Source organism: Fukomys damarensis, unplaced genomic scaffold, assembly GCF_012274545.1.
Source record: "Fukomys damarensis isolate Sample0158 unplaced genomic scaffold, DMR_v1.0_HiC HiC_scaffold_38, whole genome shotgun sequence".
In the NCBI taxonomy this organism is placed as follows: domain Eukaryota; kingdom Metazoa; phylum Chordata; class Mammalia; order Rodentia; family Bathyergidae; genus Fukomys; species Fukomys damarensis.
Genome location: NW_022900950.1, coordinates 1,428,046 through 1,440,961, shown reverse-complemented (window position 1 = coordinate 1,440,961; position 12,916 = coordinate 1,428,046). Strand labels below are relative to the sequence as shown.

The 12,916-nt window shown below is 36.6% G+C and overlaps 1 long non-coding RNA gene across 1 annotated transcript in view; it reads right to left on the bottom strand.

The window, feature by feature from the left end:
* LOC104858584 overlaps positions 1–7,247 on the bottom strand; it is an 8,576-nt gene extending 1,329 nt beyond the window's left edge. Inside the window, exons 1-2 of the long non-coding RNA XR_779174.1 lie at positions 7,158–7,247; positions 1,869–2,005 (exon numbers count right to left, since the gene is read on the bottom strand). This is a non-coding gene — a long non-coding RNA (uncharacterized LOC104858584). The remainder of the gene's footprint in view (positions 1–1,868; positions 2,006–7,157) is intronic.
* Between the last annotated feature and the right edge of the window lie 5,669 nt (positions 7,248–12,916).

Here is a 12,916-nt window from a genome sequence, read left to right as displayed (position 1 = left end):
ATATATACACACACACACACACACACACACATTTTGCTAATCATAGAACATGCAAAGTTCAGCATATAGAGAATAATCCATCACTCATTAAATCCATATGCTTGGCAAAATCTGAGGACAAAGAAGTCCCTGGATGGTTGTAATGGAAATCTTTTTGGAGTTTACAGTGCCTGAAGTTACTTTTATCTGACTCCATCAATTCTGTGAGTCCATCAATACTACTTTATAAAAACAGCTAAATGAAGACTTATTTTGTTGACGCCATTCTACATTGTGGAATCTGATTTCCATAAATGGATGTAATAGCTTTCCCCTTCCCCAGCACAAAAAACATTATTCTATATTGCAAGAGATTTTAAACTCATATTTCTGGCCAAAACACACATTTACATACATACGCAGATCTTATTTTCTTGTTTCACATTTCTCTTATTTCCAACAGATAAGAATAATATTTTTAAAAGACTGACACAGTTATTGTATTGCTACAGATCTTTTATATTTCACCCAGAATTTTATTTAATAAAAAATTTTCACAAAGTTTTTCAGTTATTGTATCTTTAAAGAAGCAACAAAACGGAATTGCATTTTCTCCTCAACTATAACATTTGAAATTGGTTTGTCCTCAAAGCAATAGTTGAAATATGATTATGGAAATTGGAGATGATAGGAATCATAAATGATTTTATAGCAGAAATATAAAGATTCTGAATGTTGGACTCTCACTTAATAGCAGAAACATAACTAAAAAATGCTATTCTTAGCTTTCGTAGAATATGTATGTTATTTTTTGTTGTAATTTTAACAGATAACATGGAGCTCTTTTACAGAAATATCATATTGTTATATGTATAAGAGAAAAAGCAAAATGTTACAAAGTGATTAATAATCCAGGGGATTGCAAGATGAAAATTTTAGTTACTTATTTTACTTTATTAAATTTATTAAGCTAGTGTCCAAAAGCATTTAATCAGCACAACTATGCATCTTCAGTGGACACAAAAGATACATGGGAGATAGAGCTAAAAATAAGAAAGGGAAATTTGGGTTTCTAATGGAATGTATATTCTAAGGGAATATAAGTAGCTAATTAACTTTGTGTAATACTTTAAATAAAGAAAAATAATTTGAATAAAACAAAATAGTGAAACATAGCTACCAAGTAGGTATCCTAGTTTAGAAAGGATCAGAGAAGGGCCAGGGATTTAGCTCAGTGGTTCCACCGCCTGCCTTGCCAATGCAAGGACCTGAGTTCAATCCCTGGTACAAAAAAAAGAAAAAAAAAAATCTAAATTGGAAATGTTTGTATTGAGACCTCAATAATGAAAGGCAGATACCCATGGAGAAATATCAGGGAAAATAAACAGAAATAAAGAATAACAGTTTAAATGCTCTGAGTATAAACATATTTAGGCAGGTGAGGAATTTAAAGCTCAGTGGGCTGAAATACCGTGGTGAAAGATGAAACACAGCCAAATAAGTAGCGATGAATTAGACCAACAGAGATAATTTACATACTATCTCATAGTTGTAAAATTTTATTAAGTCTTTTAAGATATAGCAATGATATATCCTGAAGGATATGTTTGTGTTTAAGATTTTATTTGGGAATATAAAAATATTTAAATAATTTTAAGAATGCTAGTAATTAAAAAGTATGCAAGTAATAAAAACAGTACATATATGAAGTAGACTTCCATTTTGTCCAAGATGGAGAAAAAGAAATGTCAAATTTACCCTTATACCTGAAGCAATGGGTGGTAAAAACAGACAAAACATATGAAACAATGGTTTTGAAGAAACTGCTATGAGGTAATGTAGGTCAATAATCCCTGAGGGAGAAGAGGGTGACTCCTATAATTGCTCACCTTAAGATTACAATTTTGATAGAAATTTCAGGGTGCAGCATAGAGAAATCAGGTGAAGTACAGTGGATTCCATTACTTCATGAGGGAGGGCTGAAAATTAGGGACAGACCAAGATTGCTCCAGTTATCAGAAGATACCTGAGACAAAAGAACCACAAAAGTGACAACTTTAGTATTCTCCAGTATTTGACAGAATCCTGTTGAGTGAATAATAACATAGGATTTGAAACAGTATCCTGGCCTCATAAAGACCTAAGAATACAGTCTGTTACCATATTTAGGCTGGAAAAGACTATTGTTTACAGGGATTTAGTAGGATATTCAGAATGTCTTACCACAAGTATTAGTCCCCTGGTGCTGCTGTAACAAGTATCAGAAAACAGGTGGCTTAAACAGCAGACACATTTTTGCACAGTTTTAAGGACTAAGAGTTCAAATTTAAGGTACTGACATGGTTGGTCCTTTCTGAAGGATGTGAGGGAGAATCTTCTTATATCTTTATAACTTCTGGTGATATCAGACATTTTGGCTCCTGGTATCGTTGCTGCCTCAGTCTTCACATGGCCACCTCAGCCTTGTGTGTGCCTGTTATGAATTTCTCACTTTTATAAGATCATCAGTTACTCCTGATTAGAGAACACGCTAGTACTTCATCCTAACTTGATGAAATCTATCAAGATCCTATTTCTCAAATAAGGTCACATTATGAAGTAATGGGTGTTAGAATATAACTATCTCTTTTTGAGAAGACAGAATTAAACCCACGATGCACCTGTAAAAGGCAATAATTAACTTTAGAATAAAAACTGTTCCAGTTTTAATCAAATTTATAAAAATATAAAGAATTAAACAATTTTCCATTGTATCATAGAATAAAACATGAGTGTACTTCTTATGTAGTAGAATAATTTCAAATTTAAGCAAGATAACATTTGTGCTGTCAAATATCTAACCAAAATTATCAGGCATGCAAAAATAAAAGAATATAAATCACATTAAGGAAAAAATTTAATCATTTAAAACTGATGTAAGTCTGAAGCAAATATTAGAATCAATAGGCAAGGACATTAAAATTCATTATAATTGTATTATATACATATAAAAACCTAAAAGAGTGAACATATTCAGTATATAACTGATATTCATAAACACATATGTGCCCGCATATGTCATGTGCATAATACATATCTGAAAAATGAGAAAAATAAATTATATATCATTTTGTTCTCTTCACATTGGCTCCTCTCCTGGCATTTTCTGTTTGGGCAGGAAGAGGAAGAAGTGTCTGTCTTCACTAAGGGATTTTCAGCGCTGTCTCTAATTTGACAACAAGGTTTCGATTGGAGTAAGTGTATACAGTATTATTATTATTATATATTGTATATGGTTAGTTGAAAACAGCACAATACATATTCAATAAAATTACAGAGGAGAAAACTAATATCATTTGCTTCCTATGAGATCTTCAATAGGAGAGAAGACATTAGGACATATGAATAAAAGAAATTACATGGTATAACTTCAATAATTCTATAGTAGCTTTATTATTAGTTTGTTATTTAAATAATATACATATTTTTCACATTATAAATTAACAGTTTAGAGTGTAGCTGACTGGTCCTCTGTATCTAAGGTTTTAACATCTATAGATTCAACCTACTGCAAATCAAAAAAATATCTTTTTAATTCGCATCTGTGCACAACACATGAAAACAAACTTTTGGTCATTCTATAAGAAATGTAGTGGGACAACTATTGACATTGCATGTACATTGTATTAGTTACTATATCTTATTAAGAGATGGCTTAAATTATGCTATGGAAGGAGATATGCATGGGATTAATAGAAATACACCATTTTATATGTGAAAATTTAGCATTCATGGATTTGAGTGCTTTGGAGTGTCCTAGAGTCAGTGCTGTGTGGAACAGAGGGACAACTATATATGGAAAATAAATAAAAATTTTAAAATATATAATTATGTTAAATTGTGTGTTTAGATCATTTTGAATTGGAAAGGGTACCCCATGGATGCAAATGCACTGATAGATATGAGTGTATAGTTTGTGGAGACACTGGTTAATTTTTCTTCGAAATGGTAGGGGGATCTGAGGTGTGGACTCTGAATTCACCACATATGCTTATCACAACCTAAGATGATGCATTTTTGGAAAGTAAGGAGCATGGTCTTGGTCACGTTGTCATTGCTGATGAGACATGATACCTGGCGCCCACGACGTAAAGAGGAGAAGTTTATTTTGGATCACAGTTTCAGAGATCTCAGTCTATGCATGGCCAGTGGGCCCCAAGGGAGAAACAGCATTTGGTAGAGTCTGGTGGAGGAAAGCTGCTCATATCCCAGACGCCAGGAGGGAGAGATAAGAGAGGCTCCCAACCCCAGTGACCTATCTCTAACCAGCTCCCGCTCCAGCACACTCAGCTACTGAACTTATTCGTGAATGACTCCAGTCACGAGTGCAGTGGTTCCACGATCCAGTCACCTTCCAAAACCCGCACCTAGGGACATTTTAGATGTAAAGCACAGCAAGCATCTGTAAAGTGTTATGCCTGTTCAAAGGCTTGAGTCAAGAATGTATTAGAGGGGATGCACAGTGTCTCACTGGGGTTGGTTTTCCTAGTGGTTACTTTCATTACTCCCAAATTATTAACATTTATGAAAAAGTAAGAAAATAAAACTAACAATAAAACAAAAGCAAAAAAGAATATTACAAAACAAACAACTCCCTGTAGGTAAACAAGGAACACTGGTCCATGAAGATCTGGATTTTGGTCACTCTCATGTTTGGGCATGGGTGTCCTCAAACTATCAGATTGTAGTCATCTACAATGGAGTATTTTCTTTTATAACATCCCGACAATTGTCTCTTTCTCCTGTGATACTTTCTCAGCCTTCCTTACACAGGAACTTTCTTATAAGTTAAATGATTATAAATCAAACTTTACAATCATTTACTCCTCCTTCATTGTACTCACGCAAACTGCAGGGCTATATAAATCCAACTTTCTATCTGTTTTCACCAGCACCACTCAGCTAAATGTGTTTAGAATCACGCTTACACACACACACACACACACACACACACACACACACACACACGCAGATATTCTAGTTGGCCTCATTCTTTAGTACTCCTCTCCCCCGTGGAAAAAAAAAAAAAAGGAAAGAAAAGAGAAAAGAAACCCAAAACAGGAAAAACATACTCTGAACTGCCACGTAATCTCACATTTCTGTCATAGATCACCCTCTAACACTATAGGATTCCTTCACACTACCTACCTCCTGCTCCAACATTCCTGCTACCACCTTATACTTACTTTCCTGAAAACCTTGCCTTCATGTTTTTCCAGGTTCCTACCCTGACATTTATATACCTACGACACAAATTTGTACATATAAACTCTGTCTCTCTGCCTCTTACTATATAGGAAGTTTTAGTGTTTTTTAGTAAAGCCCATCTCTCTTACTTAAAGATAGCCCTCCAGTATTTTTTCCCCCTATTCTGTATCATCAGTCTGTCAATGTCTGGTATTTATCACATTTAAGGGTTTATTCTGTAATCACTTACACAGACTGTTGCATACTGTCTGAAATTGTCTCCTTATTTCTACCTATCCTCCATACTCAATATATTCTCAACACAATAGCCAGAGTAAATCCTACGAAATTTATCGGATAAAATTTCGCTTCTGCTCTGAATTCCCCAGTGAATTCCCAGCTAATTAGGAGAACAAAGTCTTATAGTGATGTACATCTTATAATGATGTCTTACATAAGCTGGTTGCAAAGCACATCTCTGATGATTCTTCTCTTAGTTCTTTTATCCACACTCCATTACTATTATATTTTCCTCCTTGGGTAGATTTGAATATGCCCGGCATGTTGCATTTTAAGCAATTAAAATCAACTGTACCATGGAATACCCTGTCCTCAGACATCCTACAGGCTAGTGCCCTCTTTCGTTTATTCTTTAAAAGTCACCTTTTCATTATGATATACCAGTTTAGAAGTGTAATATACCCATTTTCATTAGCTTATGTTGTATTTCATCTTCTAATGTACTAACATACTTTACTAGTTTATGACAATTACTCTTTTTATTGCCTCTTCTAAAAATAACTGAATCTCTGCTGGTAATATTTGATATGAAATACTAGTAAGAATACATTCAAATGTCAAAGTCCTAAGGAGAAATAGTCATGAAGGTTTGGAGAGTGCACAAGGCCAGCATGATAGAAGTTTAGTAGGTCAGGCCTGAGGGATTTCTTGGAACATGGGATTTTTTTACTGCTAAAATAAAGCCAGTCTTAGGCCTTGGTATTTCTCACCGAAGTAGGCAGAAGTCTAAGATGACCCCCTAGGGTTTCTGCCTTGGTGTTTACACAAACTTTCAGTCCTAGACTGACCTCGTTAAACAGACTCAGGAAAGAAGCTAGAGTTGTCAGGCTGCAGAGAATTCTTCCAGTCTCCTACGCACCTGGGAGAAAGCAGGTGTTGTGAGTTGTCTATGAGGGGCATGTGGATGAGAACTGAAGGTGGTTTCTAGGGACTGGGGAAAGTCCTAAGCATGAGTCAGCATCCGATGGGGGGCAAATCCTGTAGCTACAGAGCAGCAATAGTGAACCTTTTAGAGACTGAGTGCCCAAACGGCAACCCAAAGCCCATTTATTTATCACTAAGTGCCAACACTGCAATGAATCTTCAGTACTAAGCTTTTAATTTAGAAAAACCACTCAGACAGCTCAGGACATCATTCCAGAAGGCTCTTCCTACCACTCTGGGCTTGTGAGCCATAGGTTCCTCACTCCTGCTCTAGGGACTACATTCTGCTGATAGTCTGAAAAATGTGATAGCAGGGGCCTAAGCTTTAAAACAGAACAGAGCTCTGGATGATGCTTTGCTATCAACTTTGAGCAGAAAACCCAAGTAAGTCATGTGCAGACTCTGATCTAATGAAATAGTAACACTGGTATGAAGTAGCTAATTTTTGGTAATTTATGCAAAGCAGTGGAAAACTTACCAAACTTTGTGTAAAAAACCTGAGGAATTTATAACACAGAAAGTTAAAGGAAAGGCAGAGGTGTATCACATAGGTTTTTTTTTCCTAAGTCAGAGAGAGGTATTTGCATTTTTTTTCCTAGTGATATTGGAAGACACAGATTAAACTGAAAGGTGTAAGATGAAATACTTTGCCCTAGCACACCTCAGTCCATCGGACCCCTCACAAGAACACTGGTGTGGCAGTAGATCCTCATGGAATTGATACTTACCCCAGTAATGCCTGTATTTCAACAAAGCCTATGGGGTCCTCCAGTAGTAGCTCAATGTAATGCTCTGATGGCCGCCTCGAGGATTTGGATCTCTCTGGAGTATATTATGACACAAAATAGAAGAGGTATTCTGCAACAATGCATAAGATTCTAATAAGATTACTGACATTTAGAAATGGGAGGAAAGGAGCTAAAGGTGTAGGGAAGGTGGGATGGGTAGGGGAAGAACAAAAAGGGAAAAGAAAAAAATGTGAGAGAATGAAAAGATGAAAATAAAGTGTTTGTAGATGGGGAGGGGAGGAGGGGGTGAAGGGAGGGCAGAGGTAAGGGGAAAAAAATGAGAATCAAGACTTGCCATGTAGAGGTACATGATCCCAACAATGAATGTAACTGTACTGTATCCCTAAATGTACCAATAAACTCAATAAAAAAAAAATAGAAGAGGTAACATAACACTCCTGTAAATGTAAAACTGTAAATATATTCTGGGGCAAAACTAAATGTTTTCTGCTTTGTGTTCTACGTCACAGTGGAAACTCCTTTGGTGAAAATGATGTGGATTAAAAAATAAAACACTTAACAAATCGATGGCTCCAGGCCACACCCAGAGAGTTTACTAATCTACTCTAGAAAATCAACTGCGCCTAGCAAGGTAGCTGTAATTAGAACTATTGCCAGATTAAATGTGTATATGTAAATATCTATTTTTATCTTAAAACTTCTTTCTAATTTATATAGTGAATAGACTGGAGAGATAGAGAAGTGATAGGATACTTTCACAAGTTCCCCCTCTCTACCTTGCATCCCTTGAAACTTTAATATTGACAGAAATTACTAACATATCCCTCAGTCAACACAGTTTCTGATTTAGTCTAGTCTTGGAGATTAAATGAATGGATTCTAATTTAGAGGCATGTGCTTGATTTTCACTTGCCTGTGGAACTGAGTTTTTTTTAACTTTTTCACGAAACATGTACTGAGTTTAGCCCTTGCAATATTATTGTCTTTAAATTTACTATTTCTTCCATATCTTTTAAGTAATTCATAAACTGTGCATTTATTTTGTACAACACTGGGCTGAGGTTGATCTATGCCTACCTGCTACTAATCATGTGATCCTATTCACAGCCAGTGATGACTGTCCTGGCTGTGGGACGCCGCTGACTATCTTGTTTCTTGGCCCACTGCTTGTATCCATTGTCACTGGTTTGGATTTTTGGGGAGGAAGTCTCTAAGATGATATCACATGATCAGAAGTTTTTTTAGGGGGAATCCTTGAAAATAATACCTATAGAAGAGGGGTAAGAGAAGCAGAGTTGGGCAGAAGTTGAGCTGTAATGTAGTTCATAACCTCAGCCCTACGAGGGGTATTGTAAAAGTAAAAAATGGCCCTGTAAAGTGTCCATCAAATCAGTTCTCATTGACTGTGTGTGTGTGTTGCTGGGGCCGCTCTACCACTGAGTGCCTCATTCTAGATCAACTCTCACAGATTATCTCGGGTTCCACTGAATACTTCGTGAGTGGACAGTGATGTTTTTGTTTTTGTTTTTGTTGCTCTTCTCTCTACATCACTTATTTTAATGAACATTCAGTACAAAAATAACAACGAAATAAATGAACAATCATACGACCCTCAGACTTTTAGCTGCCAACTCAGGCTTGAATCATGGGTAACTGTGTTTTGGTCATCACTAGGGGGGACCTGTTTTTCTAATCCTGGTGTGAAGCATGTCCGTGTCTGCACAGGATCCTTTGTGGTTTTCTGAGCTCTCAGGGCCCTACCTGAGTCCCCAAAGATGAAGAAACTGTCCTACGAAGTAACCCCTGCCCATAGAGCCCCTATGCTCTCTACTAGTTCTGAATCAACCTAGGTAGGAGAAGGCCAGGGAAAGGATGGATGGGCCTTACAATTTTCTGATGTGGGGCTTCTCGTGCTTGGCAAAACTTTTTAAAGCTTGAAGCTGATCTGCACTTTACACAGGTCAAGGAACTTTGCACCATACAACCTAGGTAATGGAAAAGGTACTTCTTTGAGGGGTAGCACTTCTCACACACAGGACACTGGAAAGATCACTCACAAATGTGTGTGATGTCATGCCCTTGAGGCCAGAAGCATAGAAAACTGTTTTTGTTTTTGAGATCCTGATGAGCTGGCTCCTCACAAAGCCGACTGGTACCTGGCCAGGTGCCAACACCTTTTGGTACAATCTTTCTTGTATTTCAAACTACGCTGTAGTATTGAAGTGACTGGAAAAAGGTCTTTGTTTAAAGCAGCCATGGTGCATTACAAATGGATTCCCTCTTGTAGGCTTTCACCACTCTTCAGCTACAGAGGCCTCCTCACTACCAGTTATTTCCAGGGCCACTGGTTTCTGGGGAATGTACCTCGTGCAGGCAGACAACTACAACTTTCTGCTATGTGCCATAACTGTGGCGAACTGGCTTTCTGGCAGTCAGGGCATACAACAAGGCTGCTTTGGTTTGGCAGTTTACTTCTACAGCAGTCAGCTCTGGAGCTTGCTCTATGAAATGTGATAGCCAGCCCGGCTCCACCTTGTGCCTCAACGCCATTTTGTGCCTGTGCATAAACAAATTGCTTGCACTTGAACAAAGCACCCCAAGCCCCCACATCCTGCTTGGCAATAAACTTGCTGCAGCTGCAGCTTGTTTTATAGCTCACCTAAAAGGTGTGAAACTTCCCTGTGCCCCCCACTAAACTGGCATGGTTCTGCTTCTGTAAGATTCTACTTGCTCTCCCAACTGAAAGCATGATTGAAAAGGAGAAATCAAACCATTTCCCAATGATCAGGAAACTTCCTGAGCATTAGTCCTTCCTCAGCCACCCACTATAATAAAGCGGCTGGGATCTGGTACAGAGTGTGGTGCATCTCTACTGTTCTAACTCTCTCATCCATAACAGAAGGAGATGTTTGGGAGACTGGTGGCTCCAGCTCAGGTATCCTGTCCTCTCCACCATCATCTGAGTCTTCTAACAGGCAATTTTTTTGCTCTCCTGGAGAATACCCTTTTTCTTCATAAGTATGCATCAGGGGCACTGAGCTACCGCCGACATCACTGCCAACCTGTGTTACGATGTTAATCTCAGCACTAAGTGCTGAATATTTTGAACTTTTTCCTCAACAAGGGTAGTAACTTTGCATTGTAAGTCCTAGGTTTTTGAAGCAAATGGTGGGTATATCAGGCCTCTCTTGAACCCACCAGAGGCATCTCAATGTATTCATTGCTTCCCAGAGCCCACAGACTACTTTAGCGCAAATCTCTATATTGTGCATGTGTGCTTGTGCCTCCTGGTGTTTGTTTTGATGGGAAAGCAAGCATTACATTTCGTACAACCATAGCTCATTTTGTTATCTTGGCCTCACCCCACTATCAGCTTAACTAAATGTGTCAGGACCCTTCCACCCTGCCCCAATTCCCACATTTAGACTTCATTTGTGGTCTGGCTTTGAAAACTGCTCTCCTGCCTTCTCCCAAGTATATTTACATACCGACAAGTTTTATCAGATTTGTTATACAGATAGTCTCTACCTTCAGGTTCAGTGTTTATCATCTTTATTTGATTATAGAACTTTGAAAATCAAATATTATTACCAGTTACTTGAGTTGTGTGCTCTCTAACATTTCATGACAAGAAGCTATGTGGCAATTATTTGATGCAAAATATGTTTCTTTGTTTAGACCAAAGACAAGAACACTAGAGAATAATTGTGTGTTTTGCATATTAGGCTATTACAAATTTTTCTGTATGCTAGCTGAAAAATGCACACAATGCAAGCTATCATTAATACAAAATGTGTTGTCTAAACCTGTTGTTTCTCTGTGAAATTAGTAGAATCTCACAGTTTAAAGACAATCTTAAAATCATTCACCGCTAGGTCTCTACCAGACCTCAAAATGATGTTCTTCTCATCACCACCTCCTGACTGGCATATTATCAAACAGTTAGGAGCCTGAGTAATGGAATTTGAACAGATTTCAATTTAAAATCCTTACAGAACTTAATAAGTTTCACTATGTTACTCAGTACAAAGGTTACTATTTTGTTCTTTAGATGGATACTGCATGGAAATCTTAACAAATATATTAACAAATTCTTAATTTTCTGAGTGTTAATTTGATAGGCATAAAAATCATTATATATCTTCATAACAGTTTTGCATGTGAAAGCATCTTCCCCTACATAATTTCTAGTAACTTCTTGAAGACACAAATAGAGCAACATGAAAGTTTGAGATAATATATAGATATAAGAGCACAACTAAATCAACTCAAATCTACTTGGACTGTATATGCTCTCTCTAGAGATGCTAAAGAATTTTTAAAAGATGCAAAGACAGCTTATTCCTCTTTACAACTTATATCCTGGTAGATACTGTGGTTTCTACAGATAGACATTGAAATACAGTTTTAACATGTGGCCCATATGCATTTCTAATTAAAATGTTTAATGTCAAGTACTAGAGAGTCTCCCTTCCATAAATTATTTTTCATTTTCCTTGGTTTTCCAAGCTGAGAATTTTGGAAAATATCACTTCAGTTTGTACTTGCATTAGGGAATAATATTTTTGGCCCAATGTTGTTCTTATTGATGTCAAATTCTTGGCTTATTCTGAAAGTAGAAAAGTCAGAATTGTTCTGCAGCACTACATATGAATCTGGAAGGAGAATTTTTCACAATAAACCATGATAATTGACAAGATAATAAAGTAAGCAGAGTGAAGTAATTTTAGAAAACAGAAGTTGGCCTACTCTAGAACTTAAAAAAAAACCATGAAATTGTGATACTGATTCTTGACTCATATTTATAATTTGACTTTAAAAAGTAGTCAATTTCCTCCAGTGTAGTTGTAAGTTTTCTACATTTTATACTTTATGTATTAGTATCATATTTTCAACTTTCTACATATGAACAGTATGCTTATAATTATATTAGACATTAGGACTTTTATGTCAATTATTTCTAACAATTTTTATAGGTATAAAAATGGTAGTGTTAACTTTGAACGTTAATTGTAATGCAAGTTCTTAGTATGTTATAAAATCTTTTCATTCTATTTAGATAATATTATTTCAGCACAGTAGGAGAGGTATGGGATTTGAGAAAGGGGGAGAAGGTGTAGGAATGTGGTGAAGGATAACCTGTAGCACAGGTATACAATGAAAGGTTGGTATGGTAGTTAGGAAGGGGCAATGGCACAAAGATGGAGTGAAGATTCTCTTTCATTCATTACTCAGACTTAAATTAAATTAGAAATTGGAACATTTTAAACTGTGTTAAAGTCTCACGAATAAAAATGTAACACTGAATTCTCTTAGCCTTAACCACTTACCAGCCCAATTTTTTAAACATGGAATGGCTAAACATTGCTTTTTTTCATTAAATAAGATGATAGGAAATATTAAAATGACAATTTTATCGAATTTGTTCAATACAAGAATTGACTGGTTGTAATGACAACTGCCCAAGTGGTTCTTGGGATGGTCATATGTAAACCAATGCGCTGCCTGAGTGATGCTTGAGGTACACCATTAAGTGGTTAAAACTGAAGCTACAGATATGTCTTATCTCTAGGTCTGCCTTGTCTTGCCCTCTTCTAAAAATTTGATTCTTTTTTTCTCCTTCTCTGTTAGATCTCGTCCTTCTGCTAACATTCAGATTACACACAACTTTCTCAATCTTAGACTAGTTAAGGTACTGCTTTTATGTATGTCTATACCACAGTGTTATATATATGAAG